This window comes from Rhinopithecus bieti, unplaced genomic scaffold (genome assembly GCF_001698545.2).
Source record: "Rhinopithecus bieti isolate Rb0 unplaced genomic scaffold, ASM169854v2 scaffold_65, whole genome shotgun sequence".
NCBI classification, from domain to species: Eukaryota; Metazoa; Chordata; class Mammalia; order Primates; family Cercopithecidae; genus Rhinopithecus; species Rhinopithecus bieti.
Window position 1 is genome coordinate 3,740,181 of NW_016803344.1, and position 9,410 is coordinate 3,749,590.

At 51.6% G+C, this 9,410-nt stretch overlaps 1 protein-coding gene across 5 annotated transcripts in view; it reads left to right on the forward strand.

Annotated features, from left to right (window-relative positions):
- The first annotated feature begins 278 nt into the window (after nt 1–278).
- Nucleotides 279–9,410, forward strand: part of RASSF2 (Ras association domain family member 2) — a 45,572-nt gene continuing 36,440 nt past the window's right edge. Inside the window, exon 1 of one of the 5 annotated variants that reach the window (XM_017878054.1) lies at nt 279–376. The gene's annotated coding sequence lies outside the window, so the exon portion shown is untranslated. Of the gene's footprint in view, nt 377–401; nt 592–685; nt 1,615–9,410 lie in introns of those variants that run through there. The other 4 variants (XM_017878033.1, XM_017878041.1, XM_017878024.1 and 1 more) reach the window with 4 other exon arrangements.

Consider the following 9,410-nt stretch of genomic DNA (forward strand, 5'->3'; position numbering starts at 1 on the left):
GCAGCGTGTCTGTTCCCTGGGAGTGGCTGTCACAGCGCCGGGTGAACCAAGCAGCTTGGGCTAAGTCTCCATCCCTCTTGGAGAGGGCAGCAGCAAGGAGGTGAGGGGAGCCAGCTCATCCTCCCCAACCCTGCACTCCCACCCCCTCCCCACCCCCAGCCCGGAAGAATCGCTGGCGGCGGGAGCCTGGACGAGCTGGCGGGGAAGGGGACGCAGCCACAGCATTGTCTGGGAGGGAGGGGAGAAGCTCCGCCCCTAGAGGGGAGGGGAGAAGAGGAGGGGGCGGGAGACAAGGGGAGGAAGAAAGGCAAGGCGAAGGGGTGGGGAGTGATATGAAGATCGAGAGAAAAGAGGGGACAGCGGACTAGCAGACTCGGTAGGGGCTGAAAAAGGCCAAGGGGCGGGAGGGAAGGAGAGGAAGGAGGAGGGGAGCGAGGAGGGCGGGGCGCCCGGTCCCTAATCGCGCGGCCACCGCCTGCCCAGCCTGGCTGGATTTGAGCCCGGCCCCCCGATCGCTGGCCGAGGCGCCCCCACTTTCCAACTCCACGATTCCCGCCGCGCGGGCGCGATGCAGCTGGCCCGGGGGTGCAGGCAAGGCGCGGGGCGCGGGCCGGGGCGCGGGCGCGGGGGCGCGGGGCGCGGGGCACTGGGAGCGAGGCACTGGCGCGGGATGCCGGGCGCAAGGTGCAGGGCGCGGGCCGCTCTCTTTCTGCGTCCCCCCACCTCGCCAAAGTTTTTCCACGATGGTCCCTATCCCGGCTGGGTCAGCCCCTTAGTCCTCGCCTGCTTCTTGTCTCCTCTTTCCTCCCCCAGCAGCGGAGCTCCCGGGGCGCGCCGACTCCCCTTCCTCGCCCCCGCGGGGCCGTGTAGGCGCAGAGCCCCAGTCGGCCTGCCTTGTGTCCGAAGAAAGTTGTGGCTTGGAGCTTGTCCTCCTTCTCAGACCCCTGGGGGTGTCCTTACTTCTTTTCGAGCCCGCGATGGGAAGGCGCTCCCACCCCATCCCCGGGGTCTCTGAGACTTCCTGGCGAGGTGGGGCGGCGTGGCAGGTGCAGGGCTCGGGAGGCCCTGACAGACCCAGAGAGTGCCCGACCCCAATCCGCCGCCGTCTTCTAGGCAGATTTCCCCGAGGCGGGTCCTAGTCCCCAGCTCCGGGAGGCGGCGCACTTCAGAAGGGCACAGGGTGAGCGGGGCCCTTGGCCTCCGGGCACTTCCCCTTTGCTGTCTCCCCGCCCTCCTTCGGAGCTGGTGCCTGAGGTCGCTGGGGACCTCAGCCTGGTGTCTTCTCTCGCCCCAAGCGAGGCAGGTGCCGTGGGCGGCCCCGGCTACTTCTGCATTTCCAGCGCTTACTTTGCATTCAGCCCTAAGTCGGAGAGTTCTGGGGACAGCCGAGAGTGCCAGTGGCCTCACAGGGAGACTGAGGGTTCTGTTTCACCTCTGGGGCGCTGCGTGGGTCCGGGCTGTCCACAGCTCCTCTGCTCCTCAGTGACAGGAGAAGCCGAGCACGAGGCCTCTCATCACTGCGTGCACTCTATTTCCCAGGTGTCCGGAATCCCTGCGCCTAGAACGTGTTTTTCGGGAGAGCAGAGGCTGTGTCTAGGGCAGGCTGGGGTTATAGTAAGTACCTTGTAAATGATGAATGAATGTATGAACCCATCAGCTGACAAACAACAATTTGTCCTGGAGGGGGACCCAGTTCCTGCCACAGTTGATCTTAGTACAATGGGAGGAAAGAATTAGAAACAATGACTCTTTTAAACAGCCGGGAAGACAGAGCCAGGGGCCTCCTTTCAGGAACATCTGGATGAGGAATCTGCAGCTAGGCTTATTTTACTAATAAATCCAGATTTACTTACTAGGCACTTTTTCTGCAGGTGATCTGAAGAATTAAAGAAATCTCGCATGGCAAAGATATCGGGTTGTTTGAGGACAGTCAATTTTCAAAAAAACCAAAACACTCGCGTTCAAATGTAGTGTCCCAGGGACACAGTGTGGCATCTACCTGGGTGGTGGCCATTTGGGATCAGAGACCCTTGCGTGGGGGCATTGGGTGTGGGCAGCAGCTGTGTTTTCTCCTCTGGACAGGTCAGCCTGATGCCTAGGGGCTGTGGCAGTCCAGCAGGCCTCACAGGGGTAGAAGAGGGCCTCAAATGATGGCTGAGCTTGGAGAGGGGGTAGTTTTGGAAAGAGTGGGAGTTCTTCCCCTGGGAGAAGGTGGAGGCATAGTGTACAGCCTGCCTGGGCACCTGGAGTGTGGACTGGTACAGCTTGGGATTCCCTCTGCTGGGGAGGCTGGAAGGTGAGTTCCGCTCCTCCTTCAGCAGATGGAAGAGCAGAGGTGGAATATCGGGGAGACACATGGTAAGCCTTGGGGTGCAGCCTAGACATATCCCAAATGCTCCACTCCCCTCATTTTTATGCTGTTGAAATTGGGTTGGAATCATGATGGCCCCTTTGAGAAGCCTGGCTGAGAGGAGACCAGGCATCTGAGGTCCCTTTTCATGCTTTCCTCCAGGGGAAGGGGACTGTGTGCCCTCCGCATCTGGCCAACTGGGGCTGTGCCCGCATCTGCTGTATCTCCAGCCAGCATCATCCCCACTTGCCTGAGCGTGGCCTCACTCTGTCTCTGGTGCTCCACAGCCTACCTCTCTGGGTCTCTACATGGCTTCTGTTTGGAGGTTCAGGTCTTCTCGCCAGTTTGTGTCATCTTAGGAGTCAGTTGGTGTGGTGGACAACCCTATGCCTTGTTTTCAATCCTTTGGATGCTCTGACCCACCTGAGACATCCCAGTTGCTATTGGTTTTGCTTTTACTTCTTGGTCTATTTCCTGGTGCCCCGGAGTCAGGCTTCATGTCTGCGTTCCATGTGTGAGCTGCTTAGGAATGGCTGAGCGACTCGGCTGGAGAGGTGCCCAGGGTGTGCATCTGCTGTCTCAGAGGGCTGGACGACGTTGCTTGCCAGAGAAGGGACCTGTCATCAAAGCACAAAAGAACCTGGGCCTGATTATTGCTTTCAGACCTCTTTAGGATATTTTGGCAGGAAGTGTCCTTACTGAGTGGGAGGTGGGGGCAGAGAGGCAGGCTCAGTTGCCAGAGAGTCTCACAGAGAGGCTGGGAGATAGACTGAGTGACCCCATGAGTAGTCCCAGGACTCATCTCCCCCAGAGCAAGAAACAGGGCAGGTCTCAGCAGTGTGCTTGGAATGGAACAAGATGTTCAGCATCTATCTTCAATCTGTAGTAGCTGAGAGCTGCCACAGCTGGGTTTATAAAGCGAGGGTAGCAATTCCCTCCTGCTACCTCCCTAATACTCTTCACAATGTGGTCCAGTTGTTTACTCCAATGACACACTGTCCTATTTCACTACCTCCCTGTCTACAAGAAGAATTTTTATTTTTTATTTGTATTTATTATTATTTTTTTGACATGGGGTCTCTGTTGCCCAGGCTGGAGTGCAGTGGTGCAATAATGGCTTACTGCAGCCTCAATCTCCCAGGCCCAAACAGTCCTCTCACCTCAGCCTCTTGAGTAGCTGAGATCCCAGGCATATGCCACCATACCCAGTTAAGTTTTTATTTTATTTTTTTAATAGAGATGAAGTCTCGCTATGTTACCCAGGCTGGTCTCAAACACCTGGGCTCAAGCCATCCTCCTGCCTCAGCCTCCACAGCCTACACCTGTAGGATTACAGGTGTGAGCCACTGTGCCTGGCCCAGAAGAATGTATAAATGTCCTCAAGGTGGAGTGAGCTCCCACAGGTCTCACTGCTGGTTTTATTTATTTGGCCTCTTGTGGGTTCCCGTGGACCACGTGGCCGTGTGAAGTGGGTGTTGGGAATGGGGCAGGAAGCACCAGGGAAGGAGGGTGGCACATCCTCTGACTTGGGCTGGGCAGCCAGTGGGTCATTTTTTTTATCATTTCGGGGATGGCAGACTCTAAAATCTGTCATTACAGGTTGATGCAGATGTTTGGGGTGACAGCTTGGGGCTGGGGAACTTCTGCTCAAGGCAGCTGTGGTGGTACTAGAGAGAGACCCTCTCATCCATTCCTGTGGAACAGGCAAAGTGACTTCCAAGAGCTTTTCCTGTTCTGTCAATTGGTGAAAACTGGCAGAGAAATACCTGTGCTTTCTTTGAACATGTCGACCCAAAGTGATTTGGCAAAGTAGATTTACTTCATCAGCCATTGTGCTTTAACCGTCGTTGGCATCCAGTGAAGTGCTCATTTTTATAAATGTCACGAAAAGAGTATTGGATCTGGAGTTTGAATTGCATCTTACCATTTCCTAGCTGTGGGATACTGGATAATGTAATAGATGCTGTCAGCCTCCTGCCCATGTTCCACTGGTCTCAACCAATGACTGATGGGAGAAGGTGTGCAAATACTCCAGATTCCTCGCCTCTCTGTTGGGATAAGTTTGGGGCATGTTCTGTGCTGTCTCTAAGAGTTCCCTTGCAGGACTGAATCCCGACTGCTCATAGTGTTAGCTCGCTCACTTCCTCATCTCACTTTACCACTCCCTTTGTACTTGAACTTGAATTCTTATTTCACGATCTATTTTTGGGTGAAACCGACCTAAGACAGGCTTTAACCTATAGTTAAAAGTCATTAAAAGTTTCAGTTTCAGGCCGGGCATGGTGGCTCACACCTGTAATCCCAGTACTTTGGGAGGCCGAGGAGGGTGGATCACCTGAGTTCGGGAGTTCAAGACCAGCCTGACCAACATGGTGAAACCTCGTCTCTACTGAAAATACAAAAATTAGCCGGGCATGGTGGCGGGCGCCCGTCATCCCAGCTGCTCAGGAGGCTGAGGCAGCAGAATCGCTTGAACCTGGGAGGCAGGGGTTGCAGTGAGCTGAGATCTTGCCATTGTGCTCCAGCCTCAGCAACAAGAACAAAACTTCCTCTCGAAAAAAAAAAAAAAGAAAAAGAAAAGAAAGAAAAGAAAAGAAAAGACTCAGTTTCCCCAACTGTAAGATGGAAATTATAATAACTATCTCACAGCACTATTGTGAGGGTCAAATGAGCTATCATATGTGCTCAGCCTGGCACATAGCAAGCATGTAGAAAACCATTTGCCAACTAGAAGCAGGCTATGATGGATTTGGGAGTGTGTATTATGGTGGAACATAGAGAGTTACGTGCTTGGAGAGAGAGGCTGCTCTTAGGTTAGGTGAGGAAGCTGAGGTCACCTGCACATGGTTTGCATTCCTAGGTTGTGACCAGTGATGTGCTGGTAAATATTTAACACCTGGCTCTTGGTAAGGGTTTTGGGGGAAGCCCTGCTTTGTGGTGTTTTCCAATTTATGTGATATAAATAAATATTCCCACTATGGCTGACTTCACTCTACCAACCTGGTGTCAGTGAACACTCAGTTGGGAAGAGTTGTGCGCCATTGGCACCTGAGAGCCAGTGGGAGCTGGCCCCAGCACACATCTGGCCATGACTAAGTCAGCATGTGACCCCAGTGATTTCAATTTCCAATTGTGTACATAGGAAGGGGAGGATAAGATGTGCACTAGGCATCCAAGACATGGGATATGTTCAAGCGCTGCCCTGAACCGGTTGAACCTCACCCACATGTGAGATACTTCTGGGGTGCATTTAATGATTATAATTATTATTGTTTTTTTGAGATGGAGTCTCACTCTGTTGCCCAGGCTGGAATGCAGTGGCATGATCTTGGCTCACTGCAACCCCTACATCCTGAGTTCAAGCGATTCTCCTGCCTCAGCCTCCCAAGTAGCTGGGACTACAGGTGCATGCCACCACGCCCAGCTAATTTTTGTATTTTTAGTAGATATGGGGTTTCACCATGTTGGCCGGGCTGGTCTTGAACTCCTGACCTCAAGTGACCCACCTGTCTCAGCCTCCCAAAATGCTGTGATTACAGGCATGAGCCACTGCGTCTGGCTAATTATTATTGAAATATTTATGCTGTGAGACTTTCTGACTCTCAGTTTCCCCATCTCCAAGGCAAGGGATTAAATGGTTCCATGTGTCCCTTCTAACCCTTGACCTCTTTCAGAAGAGCCATTGCCTTGTCCTTCTGTCTATACAAGAACAAAACCTTTAAAAACCTTTAATGACAAAAAACCTTTTGTGTGGACTACATATGTGGCACCCACCATGAGACACCCAGCACTGGCCCTTCCTAGAGTCCTTCCTGCTGGGAATTCAGTGGACATTAACCCAGTATAATCCTGCTTGTCTTCTATATCAGTTTCACCTCAGGGCTCCAGCATGGTGTGTCTCCAGAGGAGGACTGGAGAGGTGGGGAGGGAGGGACTGGTTTCTTATGGAATGGACGGTCCCTTCCTTTCTGAATCACTATGCAACATTATAGACACCCGAGTGGAGTCTGCTCATGGTTTGCATTCCTAGGTTATGACCAGTGATGTGCTGGTAAATGTTTAATACCTGGCTCTTTTTAGAAGGAGATCTGGAGAAAAGTCTGTGTAGAGAAAGAGAACTTTCTGTGACAGAATTCAACATCTTGGTATAATTTTACTCTTAATGCTCTGTTGACAACCCTCCCAAACAAGTCCCTGACTCAGCAGTTCCACCCCTAGGAATTCTTCCCCTAGGGATGTAATTGGATAAATGCAGAAAAATATGTATATGGGGATGTCCCTCGCAGCATTATTTATAATAATGACAACACTCCATAGTGACAAATGGAGACCAAATGCCCAACAGTCATACATTAGTTAACCATGGCATATCTATACTTTGGAATACGATGTGGCTACAAAAACATAGGCTGCAGGTGTGTAGCTATTAACATGGAAGAATATGATATATATATTTTTTGAGATGAAGTTTCACTCTTGTTGCCCAGGCTGGAGTGCAATGGTATGATCTTAGCTCACTGCAATCTCCGCCTCCCAGGTTCAAGCAATTCTCCTGCCTTAGCCTCCTGAGTAGCTGGGATTACAGGTGCACCACCACGCCCGGCTAATTTTTTGTATTTTTAGTAGAGATGGGATTTCATCAAGTTGGCCAGGCTGGTTTTGAACTCCTGATCTCAGGTGATCCACCTGCCTTGGTCTCCCAAAGTACTGGCATTACAGGTGTGAGCCACTGGAATATGATATATTTTTAAGAAGCAGGTTACCAAACTGTGTGCTATTTTTACAAACTGTATCACCCATTTATATTAGCATCTGGAAGGATGTATGGTAAAATGTTAATAGTGATTATCTCTGGGTGGTGGAGTTTTGGGAGATTTTGATCTTCATCTTTTTTCATATGTAATAGTTTATTTTTATTTTTTATTGTGATAAAATATGCATACCATAAAATTTACCCTTGTAACCATTTCTGAGTGTACAAATTAGTGGCATTAACTATATTCACAATGTTGTACAACCCATCACCATTATCCATGTCCAGGACTTTTTTGTCATTCCAAACAGAAATTCCGTACCCATTAAACAATAACCCCCTCATTCCTATCTCCTTCCAGTTCCTGGTAGCTTCTAGTCTACTTACTGTCTTTATGAATTTGCCTCTTCTAGCTACCTCATGTAAATGGGATCAAACAATATTTGTCCTTTTGTGGATATTAATCTTTTCATTTATCTATATATATTTTTTGTTTTTGTTTTTGAGACAGGGTCTTACTCTGTTGCCCTTGCTAGAGTGCACTGGTACAGTCATAGCTGACTGCAGCCTCCACCTTCTGGGCTCAAGTCATCCTCCCACCTCACCTCAGCCTCCCAAGTAGCTGGGACTACAGGTGCATGCCACCACACCCAGCTAATTTTTTATTTTTTGTAGAGACAAGATTTTGCCATATTGCCCAAGCTGGTCTTGAACTCCTGCATGCAAGGGATGCTCCTGTCTCGGCCTCCCATATTGCTGGGATCACAGGTGTAAGCCATGGAACCTGACCTGTATTTTAAAAATAAAACAAAAAAATGTTTATTTTACTTATGTAATAGAAAGGAAAGGGAAGCCCTGGCAGACAGTTGTGGTATCTGGCCCCTGGTGATTCCATCTCAAGCTGGGTCATGTGGTCCTGACTATCCTTCCTGGCCCGGGCAGTGTCAGGGTGCTTGCTGCCTCCATCTCAGCCTCACAGGACAAAAGTGGCCAGGGTGCAGGTGTGCAGCACCACTGGCTTGGGAGCTGACCACAGCGTGGCTTGCTGGCTGCTGGCAGCTGGTCCATGGGGCCCAGACCCCCTGCTGCTGAATCTCAGGATTTTCTGTGTGGTGATGGGTTTGGAAGGGTGGGCTCATGATTCGCCACGACTTTGATGGAGCAGCTGCCATGCAGAGAGACAGAGATTCAAACCAGGTAGAAGTGGAGTTGTATGGAGACTAGCTTCCTTGAAGCTCGAGAATGAGGGTCTCTGCCTTTCTATTTCAAGCATCCTTTGTGTGTGCCAAACCCCTGCCCTGTTAAACACCCATCCCAGCGGCTGTAGGGCTGGCTGTTGAATGTTTTGTCCATAGCATGGCATGGGATGCAGGGGGACTTTGGTGGGGTCCACGAGTCCTCAGGTACGCTGGGGAGATGGGTGGTAGCCTCAGACAATCAGTGCCCCTTCCTAAAGTGCCATGTAGGGCCTTACAGCTGATCACACAGACATTTGGGGCAAGGATGGCTCTTTTGTGTACAGTCGGGGCCATGGTGCCACAGAGTGGGGGGCTGGTGAGGCAGTGTGCCCACAGGTCAGCTCAGGAAACTGCGGGACCCAGAACCGGGAAACCAGGTCACATGACTCTCTATTCAGGGGTCACGGGAGTGGGTCAGGTGGCTTTTCTCTGGGACATTTGCTCTGAGGCAAATGCTGTGAGTTCCTTGTTAGGTGAGTTCCCTGAAGTGCCCGCGGCTCCTCCAGTGAGTTGGTAAGAGCAGGAGCCTGGGAGAGCACTCGCGGTCTCTTCACCTGGCCCTGCCTCATGGGCAGCTGCCCTTTGAATCTTAGGCAGTCGTGGGGGTGTACAGAGGTTTGATAGAGCTGCCTCTGTAGGCCGTGTGGAGGAGCAGTTCTGCTTTTCATGGGGCTGACTTTCCTTTAGGGCTGGTCAGCTGTGCCCAGCGTAGACAGAGGAGGGTGTGAATGTGCTCCTGTGGCAAACTTCCCCTGGAAATGGTCTGGAAACCCCCCGATGTGCCATTTCTCCTGGCACTAGGAGGGGTCTGAGATTCGCTGTGAGCGGGGAATTTCCCCACACAGGTTGCTGGGTGCGTTAACTCAAGGTTAAAGGAGGGGGGATGTCAGATGCGCCGCAGTGACTTCTCCCCCCACCACGCCGGAGGGCCTGGGCACACCCAGCACTTCTTTGCTCTTCCCACTCACTGCTTTTCAAGTCCAAGGAACCTGCTGGGATCTGGGGGTGGAGGAGGCCAGTGATCCTAGCTTTTGGGTTTTCAGTCCTATCCCCAGGTGGCAAGTAGAGG